This window comes from Salmo trutta, chromosome 24, assembly GCF_901001165.1.
Source record: "Salmo trutta chromosome 24, fSalTru1.1, whole genome shotgun sequence".
Lineage (NCBI taxonomy): Eukaryota > Metazoa > Chordata > Actinopteri > Salmoniformes > Salmonidae > Salmo > Salmo trutta.
The window spans coordinates 4,358,872-4,380,778 of NC_042980.1; positions in this window are offsets into that span (position 1 = coordinate 4,358,872).

Below are 21,907 nucleotides of genomic sequence, written 5' to 3' on the forward strand. Positions count from 1 at the left end.
TGTCATCATGCCTTTGTGGTGTTCCATGCCTGGCTGTGTTAATGACAAACAAGCGCAAACATGAGTTATCGTTCATCGTTCTACCTACTAGAGATTTACCACGATGCTGCCATTGGCTTAAGGCTATCAAGAATGATGTGCCTTACAGTGACCATAGATTATCAGAGGGATTTTCAAGCTGAACTGACGGGGAGTACATTTCAATGACAACTAAGAAGTGATGCGATACCATCATTTTTTCCCCCAAACAAAACGGAAGATTCTAGATTAGAGGTAATCTAACTTTAGCTAGCTTGCTAGCTAAGTTAGCTAGCTAGCTAATGTTACAGTCCTGTATTGAACTCTGAAAGCTATATTTTTTGGTGTACACACTATAAATAATTTTTGCCTATGACATGGTAGTCACTGCTAGACTGGTAACTACCATTAGCAGAGAAAACATGTTTATTTGTTTATTTGTTTGTTCTATCTTTGACTGTCTTTAGCTAATGTAAACTACCTAATGTTACCATATAAGAGTAGCCCAATCTGGTAGCCATCTATTCCACTCTTGTCTGGAAAACACACCATTACTAAAAATAGAATTGTTGAAATAGCTAACTCACTCTCTGTTTGTGTGTTGATAACGTTAGCAATGATGAATGTGTATAAATTGTCTATGATTGGTTAGTTTGTTCTCAGTCAGTCTCAGCTGAATTGCAATCTTGTTGCCAATTTAAGTGATGCTAGTTAGCTAACAGCAAGCAGACAACCCCCTGGGTGGAGGCTTTGTTTTTTGCCTTAGTAATATACAGCTGATGTAAAATAACCAACTCATCATCAAGCTTTGATTATTTGAATCAGCTTTGTAGTGCTAGGGCAAAAACCTAAATGTGCACCTGGGAGGGGGAGTAGGGGGGGGAAGTCTTATCCAGCTGACCCTTCACCGCAGACAGGACAAGACCATTCGCCATAAGCACGTAGTCTCACCTTCCCCAGTCCACCATGCCGAACACCATTGCTTGTGTGCCAAAGCTGGATAAAAGACTTTGGCTGGTTTACACAGGCAGCCCAATTCAGATTTTTTTTCTCAGTAATTAGTCTTTTGACCAATCAGATCAGTTCAGTAAAAGATCTGATGTGATTGTCGTGGAAATTCAACACTAGGGACACCCGAAGTCAATATTAAATTAATCATTCTTTATTATGAGAAAGCAGGAGAGGTTCCAACAAACTTTATGCACCATAGTACACATCGGTCGGAAGCTCCCCCTGGGGCAGTCCCGTTAGTTCTCTTATGTACTGCTTACACAGACAAGTTATATTTGCATGATTTAGCATATTCATTATTCATAACTAATTCATCATGAAATTGAGATACCCCTTCCAGTTCTCAAAGCAATGTTCTGGCGTACTGCCAAATTGCTTATATTGATAGTGAGGATTCCTCCCAGACACAATCAATCAGTCACTTGCATGAACCCAGTCAAATTGGTTATTAGAAAAGCATAAACATAACATAATCCTTCACATGATTAACCTGTTATGGATAGGGGGCAGTATTTTCACGGCCGGATAAAAAACGTACCCGATTTAATCTGATTATTACTCCTGCCCAGAATATGCATATAATTATTAGCTTTGGATAGAAAACACTCCAAAGTTTCTAAAACTGTTTGAATGGTGTCTGTGAGTATAACAGAACTCATTTGGCAGGCCAAAACCTGAGAAGATTCCTTACAGGAAGTGCCCTCTCTGACCATTCCTTGGGCTTCTTGATCATCTCTATCCAAAACAGGGGATCTCTGGCATAACGTGACATTTTCTAACGCTCCCATAGGCTCTCAGAAGGCGGCAGAACGTTGAATGATGACTTTGCAGGCCATGGCTGAAAAACATTAGCGCATTAAGAATTATAGATACAGACCTCCTTTATGCAATCGCTATGTCCGATTTTAAAATAGTTTCTCGGCGAAAGTACATTTTGCAATATTCTGAGTACATAGCTCGGCAATCACAGGCTAGCTAATTTGACACCCACCAAGTTTGGGGCTCACTAAACTCAGAATTACTGTTAGAAAAATTGGATTACCTTTTCTGTTCTTCGTCAGAATGCACTCCCATGACTTCTACTTCAACAACAAATGTTGTTTTGGTTCCAAATAATCCATAGTTATATCCAAATACCGCCGTTTTGTTCGTGCGTTCAGGTCACTATCCGAAGGGTGACGCGCGAGCGCATTTCGTGACAAAACATTTCTAAATATTCCATTACCGTACTTAGAAGCATGTCAAACGCTGTTTAAAATCAATTTGTATTCTATTTTGCTTGTAAAATAGCGATAATATTCCAACCGGGCAACGTTGTATTCATTCAAAGGATGAAAGAAAAAAATGGAGTCTCGTGACAGCGCATCTCCAGTCTCACTGTCCCCAGGCTGACCACTCACAAACAGAGCTGCTGTACTTTGCCCAGAGACAGCAGACACCCCATTCCACTTTCTGGCGGCTTTAGAGAGCCAATGGAAGCCTTAGAAAGTGTTATGTTACAGCACAGATGCTGTAATGTCGATAGAGATGCAACAGAAGGACAACAAATTGTCAGATAGGGCACTTCCTTTATGGAATCTTCTCAGGTTTTGGCCTGCCATATGAGTTATTTTATACTCACAGACACCATTCAAACAGTTTTAGAAACTTTAGAGTGTTTTCTATCCAAATCTACTAATTATATGCATATTCTCGTTTCTGGGCAGGAGTAGTAACCAGATTAAATCGGGTACGTTTTTTATCCGGCCGTGAAAATACTTCCCCCTATCCCAAAGAAGTTAAAATCTAAAATACAGGGGAGTGTACACTATTTAATGCTAACTCAAAAGAACTGAGTATTCAACAAGAATGTTAAAGTATATGGTAAAAGTGACGTACAAAAAAATTGTATGAACAGTGTAATACAGTTCAGTGTGTCCGAGTGTGTCTCCGGCATGGAGACACACAAGTGTAAATAACTGTAGTTACAGATTCTTACCCCAGATAATGTGATTTACCATCTTGTCTATTTCAAGTCATCGATCGAGACAGGCGGGTGACCACCTCAAAGTGCTGCATGTCATGATGATAAAGACTTGCCTCGATCAATCAGAGAAGACTTGAAATAGGCAAGACGGCAGCATACACATTGTTGGATTACTTCATGGAGCAAAAAATAATAATAATTTTATTAACAGAGAATTTTCTAAATTCAAACTGACTCCCTGCAACTGGACACGGACATTTTATGAGGTGGGTGACGAAGACGGCATCGCTGGGGTTGGTAGAAGATTCTCTGTTCTATACCAAACAGTACCTACCCTGTAACTCCCAGAAATGGATACCAAATCTTTGTTAAATCACATTATCTGGTGTAACAATATGTAGCTAAGAGAACTGGGGTCATGATGAAATTGCAATTCACAAATAAAAATACTGTAAAGTAACAAAATACTGTATGATCAGTGTAGTAAAGTTCAGGGAATACTTGTAATACTGTGGGAGGAGTGTTGATTACACTGCCATTCAGCTCCTAATGAGTCATCTGCTTGAAATCCAGCATCATTTCTTTACACTCGAGTGATACAGTTCACAGGATACAGTTCTGCTACAATGACACAAAGGCAAAGAAATTCTGTTTCTGTATCTAGAATCCACTCTAGGAAGAAGCCCAGGCAACACGGTATAAAATAATAATTCATACTCTATTGTAGTTCGAATGATAGTTAAACTGTGCCAGCATAACATCAGAATTAGGCTAGACTAGTTGAACATGTTTACATGTGCACAGGCACAGAGACTACATTTACAACAATAGAAAAATATGGCATAAACCTCAACTTAGGTAGGTAGGCAGACAGTATCTACCTACAGCCAGGTCTATCAGGCATGCTTATGCAAATATTTGTATAGTAAAACCAGTTTCCGTTTTAGAGATTTACAACAGTAAATTGTTGTGTTATTGTTTCTCCTCAATGTTTACAAGTAAACCTAGCTAGCTAGCTTGCTGGATATACAATAGTTGTTATTTACATCTGTTTGGAATCCTATCTTGCATCATGCCTATAATTTTGTGAGATTGAAATGCATCCACAGTCATAATCATAACCAATGTCAAGCCTCATCAATAATGTTACATAGCTAGCTAGTGAAATTGTAGTTGCTGATGTTTGCTAAGAAGTTAGAAATTCGAGGCGTGGCACATAAATAGAAGACGCCAGGCTAACTAGCTAGCCAAATCCAGTCATGCACCAACTCCAGTCATGTGTTGTATCTTGCTGTTTAGTAGCCATATCTATGACTAAAAAGAGAACCGGTCTTACAATCAAGATGATAGTTTTAGTCATAGATATGGCTAGTGGTAGCAATACCATAGGCCTATGTGAGAAACCAGATCTCAAGTTATTTTATTTTCTATCAAGTCGAGTCTCAAGTCATCGAGTCCAATTCATGTGAATTGAGTCAGACTCGAGTCCAAGTCATGTGACTCGAGTCCACAACTCTGATAAGTGGATAATTGTTTTATGTCACTTGAAATGATTGTCAGAGATTAGATATTGTGAGCTAGCCAGCTAGCCAGCCAGCCAGTATTGCCATTGGGCTAGCCTGCCATTGCTGTAGATATGAACACTACTCTGAAAATGAGGAGGCAAGACAATGAATATCCCTTGGATTCTTTTGTTTTCTGGTGGATGAACCACCAAAGTAATTTGGCCTGGAAGAATACTAAACGTGCGCAAAAAGGCAAGCCCATGTTAGCATTGACTTGTATAGCCAGCCAGTTGTTGCACAAGCTAGCTAGCTACATTGCCTTTCATGCAAGCTGTATGACACTACTCTGAAAATGAGGAAGCAGTAGCAGCTGTGTCCTAGGTCATAGCCATTTATATACAGCCCGTGGTCATAGCACATCACAAGCTGGCATGCTTAAGCTAATTCAATTAGCTAGCCATCACTCAGAAAGCTATGTACTTTGGAAAAGGGTCCAGTCTACAAAATGTAGTGCTCTCTGTTTGTAACAGATTCTAGTTTGGGAACAGAAAACTATGTTGAGATTGAATCTTTCAGCGATAAGAAAACTAGCAAATGTAATCTAGCTCCATCTTTCTCTCTGCCCACCACTGGACTTATTCATTAGAATCCCCATTAGCCGACGCCAATGGCAACAGCTTGTCCTACTGGGGTCCGACACATAACGAAAAAGACATTACAGACAAAATACTTCAAAATGTATAGTGAACAAAAATATCAACACAACATGCATCAACACAACATTTCAAAAATGTTTCTGAGTTAGAGTTCATGTAAGGATGTCAGTCGATTGAAATACATTCATTAGGCCCTAATCTATGGACTTCCAATGACTGGGAAGGGACCCAGCCTGGGAGGGCACAGGTCCACCCACTTGGGAGCCACGGCCAACCACTGGGGAGCCAGGCCCAGCCAATCAGAATTCGTTTTACCCCACAAAAGGGTTTCATCAACTGTCTGGGTGGCTGGTCGATTCTGCAGGTAAGGAAGCCGGATGTGGAGAGCCTGGGCTGGCGGGGTTACACGTGGTCTGCGGTTGTGAGGCTGTTTGGACATACTGCCAAATTCCCTAAAATGACTTATGGTAGATAAATTAACATTGAATTATCTGTCAGGTGGACGGATTGTCTTGGCAAAGGATACATTTTCACTAACATGAATGGAAACAAATTTGTGCAGAAAATTTGAGAGAAATAAGATTTTTGTGTATATGTAAAATGTCTGGTATCTTTGACTTAACATCATGAAACACTTTACATGTTGCGTTTATATTTTTGTTCATTTTACATACATTTAAAAACATTAACATATTGTGTGTGTGTGTGTGCATCTATCGGTTACACATACATGTCAGTACATACACACAACAAGTAGGTCACATGGGGGAGAGGCTTTGTGCCGTGAGGTGTTGCTTTATTAGTTTTTTAAACCATGTTTGCTGTTCACTTGTGCTATATGAGATGGAAGGGAGTTCCATGCACTCTTGGCTCTGTATAATACTGTACAATTCCATGAATTTGTTCTGGACCTGGGGACTGTGAAAAGACCCCTGGTGGCACGTCTAGTAGGGTACTTGTGTCAGTGCTGTGTATAAGTTGACTATGCAAACAATTGTGAATTTCCAACACATTAATGTTACAATTGGTTAATTCATCCCCCTTCCTCTCCCCTGTAACTATTCCCCAGGTTGTTGCTGTAAATAAGAATGTGTTCCTAGTCAACTTACCTGGTAAAATAAAAAAATAATGCATAGTATTAATATTTATTTATACCATATACAATGCTCTTAGTTTTGGAGATGTTCAGCACCAGTTTATTACTGGCCACCCATTCCAAAACAGAATGCAACTCCTTGTTAATTAAGGGTTTCAGTGACTTCATTAGCTGTGGTTGCTGATAGGTATATGGTTGAATCAGTATACATGGAAACGTATTCTTTAATGCCAGTGGCAGGTCTGTCACGGTTGTCGTAGGGTAGAGTGGACCGAAACGCAGCAGGAATATGTGCACTCATCTTCTTTTATTAAATGGACAAAGAAGGTAAACCAAAACGTACACAAAAAAACACAACGGCGAATAACAGGCCGGTAAGGCACAAAGCTATACACAGCACAATCTCCCACAAAAAAAACATGAAAACAAACTCCTAATTATAGGACCTTCAATCAGAAGCAACGATAACCAGCTGCTTCCAATTGAAGGTCCAACCCCAATAAACTAAACATAGAAACAGACTAGACTAGACAGAACATAGAAATACACTAACATAGAACAGTGCCCAAAAACCCCGGAATACATAAATCAAACACCCCTCTACATAGACACACACCCCGAACCACATAAACCAAATACCCCCTGCCACGTCCTGACCTAACTACAATAACAAATAACCCCTATACTGGTCAGGACGTGACAAGGTCACTGGTAAAAATAGAAAAGCGTAGGGAGCTGCCCTATGTTACACCACATTGTTTGACATTAAGAGAGAGATGTGATCTTAGAAACTATTAGAGGAAATTGTTTCTATAACTTTGTACAAGTGAGTAGTCACCGCCCCTTGAGTGAGGTCAGAGAGCGTGTCAGCCTCACGAATCGCCCCTTTAGAAAGTTTTTTTGAACAAACTGCATAAAACGGTGGGTTAAGAATGAACATATCAGACCAGAGAGGAGTTGCGCTGCAGCTCACATCCAAAGTGGTTTGATCTCTGAAATCTCAACACGAGGTAGAGACAATAGTCACCTCTTGGACAATCACTGTTACCACTGATTAGCTGTCCTAAGTAAAGTATTTAGAAAAGTGAACTTAAGTGGGACCATTTTATTACTCTTCTCAAATCACCGTAGTACGCTACTCTCATCCCCCAATGGGAACCACTGACGGCTGGCTAGCCTATATTCAAAAAGGCAGCTTCAGGAGCGAATGAAAAGTAGAATAAACTCTGTAGTTCCGTTCAGGACTACACGACAAGTCAATGGATACCGGACGACGGCAGAGAAGGACAACAGTAGAAGAGATGGGTGGGGACATGCATTACAAGAGTGCTGCGGAAAGGCATAACCAAACCCCTTTCCAAGAAGGCTTTGTTCCGACATAGATACACGGCGAACCAAGGCATTTACACGTAAATACATTCATGATTTCTTACTCCAAACGGACGGCAGTTTGTGTGCAAAGTATATGGTTACTGTGAGAGTAGTGTCATGTACCAAAGTATTATGTCTCTGCCCCTCTCTCCATCTCCTTTTTAACAAGTCACCATATTGTGTCAGTCTGCTAGGGACCTGTTTTAATGTATTAAGTGTGTATGTTTATCCTGTGATACCATTTAGTTAGTTAGAAAATAAATAATTAAACCAATTTATGTAGTACTGAATCATAAGTAAGGCTGTTTTTTTTGCAGATGCAGGAGGTTACGACTCTTCAGAAAAATGATATGATACAAGGTCATGATTAATACGCTGACCTTTTTATGGATGTGATAGGTAAAGACCTTTCAAATTTAATTTTGGAGATGGTAACTCTTTAAAAAACCGCTCTCATGGTGCCCCAAATCCTAATAAGTTAATTGTTACATGATTCATTTAATTGGGTAACAATTAAACATAGTTAGTTGATTAGGTAAATACAGTGCCTTGCAAAAGTATTCATCCCCTTTGGTGTTTTTCTTATTTTTTTTGCATTACAACCTGCAATTTAAATATATTTTTATTTGGATTTAATGTAATGGACATACACAAAATAGTCCAAATTGGTGAAGTGAAATGAAAATAGTCTTCTTTCAAAAATTCGAAAAAATATAAAACAGAAAAGTTGTGCGCCCATATGTATTCACCCCCTTTGCTATGATGCCCCCAAATAAGATCTGGTGCAACCAATTACCTTCAGAAGTCACATAATTAATTAAATAAAGTCCACCTGTGTGCAATCTAAGTGTCACATGATCTGTCACATGACCTCAGTATATACACTGCTCAAAAACATAAAGGGAACACTAAATTAACACATCCTAGATATGAATGAATGAAATAATCTTATTAAATACTTTTTTCTTTACATAGTTGAATGTGCTGACAACAAAATCACACAACAATAATCAATGGAAATCCAATTTATCAACCCATGGAGGTCTGGATTTGGAGTCACACTCAAAATGAAAGTGGAAAACCACACTACAGGCTGATCCAACTTTGATGTAATGTCCTTAAAACAAGTCAAAATGAGGCTCAGTAGTGTGTGTGGCCTCCACGTGCCTGTATGACCTCCCTACAACGCCTGGGCATGCTCCTGATGAGGTGGCGGATGGTCTCCTGAGGGATCTCCTCCCAGACCTGGACTAAAGCATCCGCCAACTCCTGGACAGTCAGTGGTGCAACGTGGCGTTGGTGGATGGAGCGAGACATGATGTCCCAGATGTCCTCAATTGGATTCAGGTCTGGGGAACTGGCGGGCCAGTCCATAGCATCAATGCCTTCCTCTTGCAGGAACTGCTGACACACTCCAGCCACATGAGGTTGAGCATTGTCTTGCATTAGGAGGAACCCAGGGCCAACCGCACCAGCATATGGTCTCACAAAGGGTCTGAGGATCTCATCTCGGTACCTAATGGCAGTCAGGCTACCTCTGGCGAGCACATGGAGGGCTGTGCGGCCCCCCAAAGAAATGCCACCCCACACCATGACTGACCCACCGCCAAACCGGTCATGCTGGAGGATGTTGCAGGCAGCAGAACGTTCTCCACGGTGTCTCCAGACTCTGTCACGTCTGTCACATGTGCTCAGAGTGAACCTGCTTTCATCTGTGAAAAGCACAGGGCGCCAGTGGCGAATTTGCCAATCTTGGTGTTGTCTGGCAAATGACAAACGTCCTGCACGGTGTTGGGCTGTAAGCACAACCCCCACCTGTGGACGTCGGGCCCTCATACCACCCTCATGGAGTCTGTTTCTGACCGTTTGAGCAGACACATGCACATTTGTGGCCTGCTGGAGGTCATTTTGCAGGGCTCTGGCAGTGCTCCTCCTGCTCCTCCTTGCACAAAGGCGGCGGTAGCAGTCCTGCTGCTGGGTTGTTGCTCTCCTACGGCCTCCTCCACGTCTCCTGATGTACTGGCCTGTCTCCTGGTAGCGCCTCTATGCTCTGGACACTACGCTGACAGACACACCAACCTTTTTGCCACAGCTCGCATTGATGTGCCATCCTGGATGAGCTGCACTACCTGAGCTACTTGTGTGGGTTGTAGACTCCGTCTCATGCTACCCCTAGAGTGAAAGCACCGCCAGCATTCAAAAGTGACCAAAACATCAGCCAGGAAGCATAGGAACTGAGAAGTGGTCTGTGGTCACCACCTGCAGAACCACTCCTTTATTGGGGGTGTCTTGCTAATTGCCTATAATTTCCACCTGTTGTCTATTCCATTTGCACAACAGCAAGTGAAATTTATTGTCAATCAGTGTTGCTTCCTAAGTGGACAGTTTGATTTCACAGAAGTGTGATTGACTTGGAGTTACATTGTGTTGTTTAAGTGTTCCCTTTATTTTTTTGAGCATTGTATATATGTTCTGAAAGGCCCCAGAGTCTGCAACACCACTAATCAAGGGGCACCACCAAGCAAGCGGCACCATGACGACCAAGGAGCTCTCCAAACAGGTCAGGGACAAAGTTGTGGAGAAGTACAGATCAGGGTTGGGTTATAAAAATATCCCAAACTTTGAACATCCAACGGATAGCATTAAATCCGTTGTAAAAAATGTAAAGAATATGGCACCACGACAAACCTGCCAAGAGGGCCGCCCACCAAAACTCACGGACCAGGCAAGGAGGGCATTAATCAGAGAGGCAACAAAGAGACCAAAGAAAGCTCTGAAGGAGCTGCAAAGCTCCACAGCAGAGATTGGAGTATCTGTCCAAGGGACCACTTTAAGCCGTACACTCCACAGAGCTTGGCTTTATGGAAGAATGGCCAGAAAAAAGCCATTGCTTAAGTAAAAAAATAAGCAAACACATTTGATATTTGCCAAAAGGCATGTGGGAGACTCCCCAAACATATGAAAGAAGGTATTCTGGTCAGATGACACTAAAATTGAGCTTTTTAGTCATCAAGGAAAATGCTATGTCTGGCACAAACCCAACACCTCTGATCACCCCGAGAAAACCATCCCCACAGTGAAGCATGGTGGTGGCAGCATCATGCTGTGGGGATGTTTTTCATGGTCATGGACTTGGAAACTGGTCAGAATTGAAGGAATGATGGAGGGTGCTAAATACAGGGATATTCTTGAAGGAAACCGGTTTGTCTTCCAGAGATTCGAGACTGGAATGGAGGTTCACCTTCCAGCAGGACAATGACCCTAAGCATACTGCCAAAGCAACACCCGAGAGGTTTAAGGGGAAACATTTAAATGTCTTGGAATGGGCTTTTCAAAGCCCAGAAGAATGGGCAAAATCACAGTGGCTAGATGTGCCAAGCTTATCGAGATATATCCCAAGAGACTTGTAGCTGTAATTGCTGCAAATGGTGGCTGTACAAAGTATTGACTTTGGGGGGGTGAATTGTTCTGCACACTCAAGTTTTCAGTTTGTCGTCTTATTTCTTGTTTGTTTCACAATAAAACATATTTTGCGTCTTCAAAGTGGTAGGCATGTTGTGTAAATTAAATGATACTAACCCCCCAAAAATCTATTTTCGTTCTAATTCAACAAAATAGGAAAAATGCCAAGGGGGGTGAATACTTTCGCAAGGCACTGTCACAGTCATCAGATTAATGAAAGTAAAGTTGTGACAATTAATTATATTACTGAGCCTGGTCATTCTCAACATTATTTGAAGACAGCTCGTAATGCCATCTCAGTACCTGCTTCATTCTGCTTTCGCTGCCACTCGCTTTCATGTCTTTCTGTCGTTCAAAGTATCATTTATATGATTTATTTCACTGTGTGTATTTTGTTTTTTGTGTTCTCTTTTTCAGTATGAATGTCACTCAGAATCAAAGACATTGCCATGGATTTTCCTGGTCACCTCCAATAATGGCCTGCTTACAGGAGCTTAAGACTGAAGAGAGCCACACCTGCCTGTCTACATAGATAATCTAGAAGTAGCTTCCTCCAGGTCCCTAACACAAAGACCCCATTGGTGTCCAATACAAACACCTATTCTGTCCATTTCCAATCTATAAATCTGAAAATTGTATTTCATATCCCAAAGGTCAAAAAAGCTTGGTTGCAATGTCAAAAACAGTTAGACTATGGTTCTGGCAACATCACGATTGTGGGTTTCATTCTGGCACGGGCCACCTTGAATATGGGTCACTGTCAATGTTGACAGTTCTGTAAGTCTCTCCGGCATCCGCTTAATGACCATATTTGTAGTTTTGAGAGGATTTTAATACAAAATCCAAAATAGACTGTGAACTTTGACAAAACTCTGTGTGATAATTACACAAAAATATCTATGTTTCTACACCCAGTGGTGTTCTGTTTATAATTATCCAATGTGATGCATTGTGAGGTCACATGCAACAGAATCTTTGAATAATTTCAAAAGACTCTAAATAAGAAGGCTGAAACACCACTTCTACAGCAGAGTGATTGACACCTCTTCGTCTTCTGCAATATGTGGACTGGAACTCTGACAGACAGCATCATGGGTAATATGATCTGACAGAGGAGTGAGAGGCTGCTATGACCTTCACCTGACAGCCCTGCGCCATCAGGTCCCAGGGACCTTCAGTACTCTGTAAGACATGCCAATGGGAGTGATCACCGGACGCATTGACGCCTCCTATGCCAAATCCACTTGTATCAGACCTTTTTCGCATTCTTTTGTCATATGGCCCATCCTTCTACTTTGGTGTGCATATACAGCTGAAGTCTGTCTGTCTGCCCATCACACAAAGCAGTGAAATGCTTGATTGACACGACAGAGGATTTTATATTGTTAGATAACAGACGTCGTACATCGCTGTTAGTTGCTCTTGGAAAAATCTGTGTAACACACGCACACGCACACACGCACACACACAGGACCGGGGTGACTCCACTCGTGGAGATGCGCCGCCCCCCTAAATGAGAATTTCACCAAACAAACACAATTAGGGGCCTATTAGATTCATTATGTTGAAAGGAAATGCGAACGAGATTAGATATCAAATAAGCCACAAGGCTAATTTATCCCCTGTGTCTGGAGGTAGCTAAACACTTTAACCCCATAGAGTCGATGTCCACGCCCCCGTGGAATCTAATTAACGTAATGAACAAATCCCCATGAAACTCTGTCAGTTTAAGCTAGAGATATTTGCTGCATTAGATGCATCTCAATCCACCGCATCCGCCAATGTCACACTTTCGCAACTGTGGTGAAAGGTGACAGAGCTAGAGCGAAAATTCGAAAATTCGACTTCTCGCAAAATCGTCTGTTGCGTCCAAACGGTTTGGCCTTAAACTGAAAAATGAATGGAAGTATATATGGAGATTGTTTAGTGCCAAAAAAAGGCGTTAAAGACATGTAGAATATTTTTTTATAATAATGTTTCCTGGTACCAGTCAAAAGTTTGGACACATCTATTCATTCAAGGGATTTTCTTTGTTTTTACTATTTTCTACATTTTAGAATAATAGTGAAGACATCCAAACTATGAAATAACACATATGGAATCATGTAGTAACCAAAAAAGTGTTAAACAAATCTTGATGACAGCTTTGCACACTCCTGGCATTCTCTCAAGCATTCTCTCAATCTCAATTGGGTTGAGGTCGGGTGATTGTGGAGGTCGGGTCATCTGATGCAACACTCCATCACTCTCCTTCTTGGTCAAATAGCCCTTACACAGCCTGGAGGTGTGTTTTGGGTCATTGTCCTGTTGAAAAACAAATGATAGTCCCATTAAGCGTAAACCAGATGGGATGGCATATCGCTGTAGAATGATGTGGTAGCCATACTGGTTAACCTCTTACATCTCGATGTTCCGCTAACGGAACGTCTGCTCCAATATCCAATGATGGGCGTGGCGCGAAATACAAACTTCTCTAAAATCCCAAAACTTCCATTTTTCAAACATATGACTATTTTACAGCTATTTAAAGACAAGACTCTCGTTAATCTAACCACACTGTCCGATTTCAAAAAGGCTTTACAGCGAAAGCAAAACATTAGATTATGTCAGCAGAGTACCCAGACAGAAATAATCAGACACCCATTTTTCAAGCTAGCATATAATGTCACAAAAAAACAAAACCACAGCTAAATGCAGCACTAACCTTTGATTATCTTCATCAGATGACACACCTAGGACATTATGTTATACAGTACATGCATGTCTGTTCAATCAAGTTCATATTTATATCAAAAACCAGCTTTTTACATTAGCATGTGACGTTCAGAACTAGCATTCCCACCGAACACTTCCGGTGAATTTACTAAATTACTCACGATAAACGTTCACAAAAAGCATAACAATTATTTTAAGAATTATAGATACAGAACTCTATGCACTCGATATGTCCGATTTTAAAATAGCTTTTCGGATGAATTTTGCAATATTCTAAGTACATAGCCCGGCATCACAGGGCTAGCTATTTAGACACCCAACCAGTTTAGCCTTCACCAAAATCACATTTCCAATAAGAAAAATGGTCTTACCTTTCCTGTTCTTCGTCAGAATGCACTCCCAGGACTTCTACTTCAATAACAAATGTTGGTTTGGTCCCAAATAATCCATCGTTATGTTCCATCAATGACGTTTTGTTCGTGCGTTCTAGACACTATCCCAATGGTAAATCACGGTCGTGCGCATGGCGCAGAACGTGACAAAATATTTCTAAATATTCCATTACCGTACTTCGAAGCATGTCAACCGCTGTTTAAAACCAATTTTTATGCAATTTATCTCGTAGAAAAGCGATAATATTCCGACCGGGAATCTGCATGTCTGTAAACTGAGGGAAAAACCGAAAGACGTGGGCGAGGCAGGTCACGAGCGTAAGCATTTCTCCACTGATAGCCCACTTAGCTTTTGCTCTCGTGTGTTTCAGCCAGGGCTTTGAATTACGTCATTCCTGTTTTTCCCGGGCTCTGAGACCCCATTGGAGATGTGGGAAGTGTCACGTAACAGCAGAGATCCCTTGTAATAGATAGAGAGAATCAACAAGGGCAAGAAATGTTCAGACAGGGTACTTCCTGAACAGAACCTTCTCAGGTTTTTGCCTGCCATAGGAGTTCTGTTATACTCACAGACACCATTCAAACAGTTTTAGAAACTTTGGAGTGTTTTCTATCCAGAGCTAATAATTATATGCATATTCTAGTTTCTGGGCAGGACTAATAATCAGATTAAATCGGGTACGTTTTTTATCCAGCCGTGAAAATACTGCCCCCTAGCCATAAGAGGTTAAGTGTTTCTTAAATTCTAAATAAATCACAGACAGTGTCAACCAACAAAGCATCCCCACACCATCACACCTCCTGCTCCATGCTTCATGGTGGGAACCACACATGCAAAGACACGGCGGTTGTAAACAAAGAGCTCAAATTTGGACTCATCAGACCAAAGGGCAGATTTCCACCAGTCTAATGTCCACTGCTCGTATTTCTTGGCCCAAGGAAGTCTCTTTTTCTTATTGGTGTCCTTTAGTAGTGGTTTCTTTGCAGCAATTCGACCATGAAGGCCTGATTCACGCAGTCTCCTCTGAACAGTTGATGTTGAGATATGTCAGTTACTTGAATTCTGTGAAGAGCTGCAATAACTGAGGTGCAGTTAACACTAATGAACTTATCCTCTGGTAACTGTGGGTCTTCCTTTCCTGTGGCAGTCCTCATAAGAGCCAGTTTCATCATAGCTCTTGATGGTTTTTGCGAATACATTTGAAGAAATTTTAAAAGTTCTTGAAAGTTTCTGTATTGACTGACCTTCATGTCTTAAAGTAATGATTTACTGTTATTTCTGTTTGCTTATTTGAGCTGTTCTTGCAATAATATGGACTTGGTCTTTTAACAATACAGTGCCTTGCAAAATTATTCATCCCCCTTGGTGTTTTTCCTATCTTGTTGCATTCACATTTACATTTACATTACATTTAAGTCATTTAGCAGACGCTCTTATCCAGAGCGACTTACAAATTCGTGCATTCACCTTATGATATCCAGTGGAACAACCACTTTACAATAGTGCATCTAAATCTTTTAGGGGGGGATTAGGATTACTTTATCCTATCCCAGGTATTCCTTAAAGAGGTGGGGTTTCAGGTGTCTCCGGAAGGTGGTGATTGACTCCGCTGTCCTGGCGTCGTGAGGGAGCTTGTTCCACCATTGGGGTGCCAGAGCAGCGAACAGTTTTGACTGGGCTGAGCGGGAACTGTGCTTCCTCAGAGGTAGGGAGGCGAGCAGGCCAGAGGTGGATGAACGCAGTGCCCTTGTTTGGGTGTAGGGCCTGATCAGAGCCTGAAGGTACGGAGGTGCCGTTCCCCTCACAGCTCCGTAGGCAAGCACCATGGACTTGTAGCGGATGCGAGCTTCAACTGGAAGCCAGTGGAGAGAGCGGAGGAGCGGGGTGACGTGAGAGAACTTGGGAAGGTTGAACACCAGACGGGCTGCGGCGTTCTGGATGAGTTGTAGGAGTTTAATGGCACAGGCACATTGACCTCATTTAGCAGACGCTCTTATCCAGAGTACAACCTGCAATTTAAATGCATTTTTATTTTTATTTCATATAATGGACATACACAAAATAGTCCAAATTGGTGAAGTGAAATTAAAAAATAACTTGTTTCTAAAAAATAAAAAACTGAAAAGTTGTGTGTGCATATGTATTTACCACCTTTGCTATGAAGCCCCTAAATAAGATCTTGGGAAACCAATTACCTTCAGAAGTCACATACTTAATTAAATAAGTCCACCTAAGTGTGCATTGATCTGTCACTTGATCTCAGTATATATACACCTGTTCTGAAAGGAAGATGACCCTGAAGGAGCTGCAGAGCTCCACAGCGGAGATTGGAGTATCTGTCCATAGGACCACTTTACACTCCACAGACCTTGGCTTTATGGAAGAGTTTCCAGAAAAAAAGCCATCGCTTAAAGAAAAAAGTAAGCAAACACTTTTTGTTGTTCACCAAAGGCATGTGGGGGACTCCCCAAACATATGGAAGAAGGTACTCTGGTCAGATGAGACTAAAATTGAGCTTTTTGGCCATCAAGGAAAATTCTATGTCTGGCACAAACCCAACACCTCTCATCACCCCGAGAGTGGCAGCATCATGCTGTGGGGATGTTTTTAAGTCTTCCAGAGATTTGAGACTGGGACGAAGGTTCCCCTTCCAGCAGGACAATGACCCTAAGCATACTGCTAAAGCAACACTCGCGTGGTTTAAGGGGAAACATTTAAATGTCTTGGAATGGCCTTGTCAAAGCCCAGACCTCAATCTAATTGAGAATCTGTGGTATGACTTAAAGATTGCTGTACGCCAGCAGGAACCCATTCAACTTGTAGGAGCTGGAGCAGTTTTGCCTTGAAGAATGGGCAAAAATCACAGTGGCTAGATGTGCCAAGCTTATAGAGACATATCCCAAGAGACTTGCAGCTGTAATTGCTGCAAATGGTGGCTCTACAAAGTATTGACTTGGGGGGGGGGGTGAATAGTTATGCACACTTAAGTTTTCAGTTTGTTTGTCTTATTTCTTGTTTGTTTCACAATGAAAAGTATTTTGCATCTTCAAAGTGGTAGGCATGTTGTGTAAATCAAATGATACAAACCTCCCAAAAATCTATTTTAATTCAAGGTTGTAAGGCAACAAATTAGGAAAAATGCCAAGGGGGTGAATACTTTCGCAAGACACTGTAGGGCTTTCTTTTGTACACCACCCCTACCTTTTCACAACACAATTGATTGGCTCAACTGCATTAAGAAGGAAAATAATTCCACAAATTAACTTTTAACAAGGCACACCTGTTAATTGAACTACTACATCATGAAGCTTGTTGAGAGAATGCCAAGAGTGTTTAAAGCTGTCAAGGCAAAGGGTGGCTACTTTGAAGAATCCCAAATATAAATATATTTAGATTTTTTTTGGTTACTACATGATTCCATATATGTTATTTCATAGTTTGATTTCTTCACTATTATTCTGCAATGTAGAAAATAGTAAAAATAAAGCAAAACCCTTGAAATTAGTAGGTGTGTCTTAGCTTTTGACTGGTACTGTATATCAGAGGAGTTTGTTGTGACGCATTCAATCCTGCCTCCCGATGCTCTTTCACTTTAAAAAAAAAAATGTTCCCCTGTTTTCTCCCCAATTTCGTGGTATCCAATTGATAGTTACAGTCTTGTCTCATCGCTGCAACTCCCATATGGACTCGGAAGAGACAAAGGTCTAGAGCTGTGCGTCCTCTGAAACACAACCCGACCAAGCCGCACATCTTCTTGACACAATGCACACTTATCCCGGATGCCAGCTGCACCAATGTGTTGGAGTAAACACCGTGCACCTTGCAACCGTGTCAGCATGCACTGTGCCCGGCCCGCTACAGGAGTCGCTAGTGTGCGATGGGACAAGGACATCCCTGTCAGCCAAACCCTCCCCTAACCCGGACGACTCTGGGCCAGTTGTGCGCTGCCCCATGCGTCTCCTGGTTGCGGCCGGCTGCAACAGAGCCTGGAGTCAAACCCAGAATCTCTATTGGCACAGCTAGCACTGCGATGCAGTGCCTTAGACCACTGTGCCACTCGGGAGTCGCTCTTTCTCTCTCTCTCTCTTTCTCTCTCGGTCTAAGACTTACAAATCTGGCTAAGGCCACTCTAGTCTTAAGTTGTTATGGTGGCGTAGTTCTGAACCCACCCTGGAAAGAAACATAGATATGTCTGTGGTTTGATACTAGAGCAGGCTTGGCAAGGGCACTATCTGGAGGATCTGCGCGGATCTAATGGCGCTGCTGGAATCAGAACATGCAGACAGAGTGTAGAGTAAAAAGGGCTTGATTGGGAACCTTAGCGACGCAGTTGCTAGCCGGTTCACAAGAGCGGCGATAAATTGCAGCTACATAACTTCCCTTGCTTAATCAGAGTTATGCAATCGGCCTGAAAAAAAATCTCCCATATGTTGGTTGGGAGCTGGGTGGAGCAAGAGGGAGAGAATGACAGAATAAGGGAGAGAGAGAGAGAGAGAGAGAGAGAGAGAGAGAGAGAGAGAGAGAGAGAGAGAGAGAAAAGCCCCGGGTTTACACCAAGGACAGAGGGCCACTCAGAGGTTAGCAGGTCTGGCTACAATTAGGCACTCTGAGGAAGAGAGATTGTGATGATGCTTCGGGGAGCTATTGGTCCTGAATCATTAGTCATTACTCCAATCAGGAATGACTGGCTCTGAAGTCAACGTGTGGTTCCGTCTCATAGTTTACAAACACATGTTTCCTCCTTACAACAACGGCCCAGAACTCTGTCGGCCCTGGTCAAAAGTAGTGCACTTTAAACAGGAAAGGGTGCCAAATGGGGGACACAAGCTCTCCAAAACTGGATATACATATTTTACAGCTACAAGGGGGAATGGGAGGGGGAGGTGTTTGTTTGGTGGAATGTTAATCAGTTTGGTGTTCATCTTTTCTCCATGTCAGTTGGTTGTCCGTGAGTGAATGTGTGAGAGGGATCAAGCCAAGACCTTTGATGGAGTGACAGATGACGAACCCCTTCAGACGTTCAAATGAGGTGGAAATGAAACTTTTGCGCTGCGTCATTTTGTGGTTTAAACTTCTGTCATGTTAGTTGGTGTTCAAGATCATCAGTTTGAGGTGGCAAAGATAAAAACCTGACAGTGTAAAATTTAATGACACTTAACCCAACATTCCGAAACACACACCAAAGAGTGATTACACTGGTTTACCGTGACCTCATAGCATTTACCCCAGCTTTCTTAATCAGCATACCAAGTAATCTTTTCAAAATACTCACATGGCAGCAAATTTCCTTGATGTGGGTTTGTTAAAGAAAGCATATTAACGCAAAGTGTTTTATGGAATGTGGTTTCGATTGTTTAATTAAGTAAGCATTAAGGGGGTATTTTCCAGCTCATAAGGACGTTATTCCACTTCCTCAGCTTTCAATAATCCCCTGACGTTCTGGGATAATTATAGCTCTGTAAGTGTTTCATAAGAGAGAGTTCACACCCGACACACAATTTTGTGTTACACACACTCATTTCACTGCTCTCACACACGCTATCATCTCTCTCCATCTCTCTCGCTTTCTCTCTCTCTCTCTCTCTCTTACATACACAAACTCCTTGAAAAGTTCCCAAGACAATCACTTCTATGTGGAAGCTAAGCTCACAGTCTGTAACCAAACTTATTAATGAGGCTAACTGGTAGTAACCACAACTTTACTAAAGCTATTGTTACAAGTCCTCTGCAGTTGCCTTGAGCTGCACCAGTCCCCTCATTGTGTACTGTTTTTTGTTTATGTGTTTGTTTGTTAATGTGGCTGATGTAGAGTAATGTGGTGAACAACAGTCACAAGTGTATGATGACTTACTCTTCCAACCAGATGCATTCAATTTGATAAAAGCACACACGTGCAGACACGTGCATGCACGCCTATACAAGCACAAAGGTGCTCACACACACACACACACACACAATGTACATGTACATACTACACACACTGTAACTAGCTTACTGCCATCTTTACATTAATTTGGGTAAATACACAGTACCATCAGCGCACATAGTGAGACCTACAGTGTATAGTGGAGATGATACTAATGGCACAGTAACCACTGCAGTCATTTCCATAATGATGCTTTGGCCTGAGAGCCCAGTGTGTTGGCCTGCAACACACTTAATCTCAATTCAATGTCTCAGACTTGAGCTGCAGACTCCAGATGTGGCTGCAGCCATCACCCCTGGATGGCTCTCCTTGCCTTGATTTATATCCAGCTCAGAAACACACACATACTGTATAACACACACATAGGCCTACTCATTTTTACACACTGGGCCCCAAATGCCATGGCTCCAGCCCCAGCCATCAGCAGGCCAGCGCTGGAGCAGATCAACCCCAATGAAGGGATCTCTTTCTGGGGTGTTCTCCAGGGCGAGTTTGGTCCTCTGCCTAGATGTAGAAATTCTGGTATCTTTTCAATTGCTCAGTAATTCAATGTTAACCTGAATGTGTTCGAATGACTCCTGTCATGATAATTAAAAATATTCATGACTGTTTCTTGGGGAGTAGGAAATGGGGACATGTTGAGATTGAGACACAGTCAAGATCAGACCACGAAGGAAAGATTCCCCTGTAGATGATGTGCTGTATTTAACAATACACATAATAGAACTGGATCAATACAATTTATCGCTCGAATTCAGATTTACTTTAACCTCTCTAGGGTATGTGGGACGAAATCGTCCCACCTACTCAACAGCCAGTTATACAATACATGCATGTTTTGTTCAATCAAGTTCATATTTATATCAAAAAACTGCTTTTTACATTAGCATGTGACGTTCAGAACTAGCATACCCACCACAAACATCCGGTGAATTTACTAAATTACTCACGATAAACGTTCACAAAACTATTTTAAGAATTATAGATACAGAACTTCTTTATGCAATCGCTATATCCGATTTTAAAATAGCTTTTCGGCAAAAGCACATTTTGCAATATTCTGAGTAGATAGCCCAGCCATCATGGGCTAGCTATTTTGACACCCACCAAGTTTGGCCCTCACCAAACTCCGATTTACAATTAGAAAAATGTGATTACCTTTGCTGTTCTTCATCAGAATGCACTCCCAGGACTTCTACTTCAATAACAAATGTTGGTTTGGTTCAAAATAATCCATAGTAATGTTCAAATATCCTCTGTTTTGTTCGTGCGTTCAAGACACTAGCCGAAGGGTGACGAAGGGTGACGCGCCCGACGCGTTTCGTGAAAAAAATCTAAATATTCCATTACCGTACTTCGAAGCATGTCAACCGCTGTTTAAAATCAATTTTTATGCCATTTTTCTCATAAAAAAGCGATAATATTCCGACCGGGAAACCCTGTTTTCGTTCAAAGATGAAAAAATGTAAACATGGTGTCGCCTCCTGCACGCGCCCCAGTCTCATTGTTCTCTGATCGACCACTATCCAAATGCGCTACTGTTTTTCAGCCAGGGCCTGCAAAGACATCATTCACTGTTTTGCCGCCTTCTGAGAGCCTATGGGAGCCGTAGGAAGTGTCACGTTACAGGAGAGATCCTCAGTTGTTAATAAAGAGTGTAGAAGCCCAAGAAATGGTCAGAGAATGCACTTCCTGTAAGGAATCTTCTCAGGTTTTTGCCTGCCATATGAGTTCTGTTATACTCACAGACACCATTCAAACAGTTTTAGAAACTTTAGGGTGTTTTCT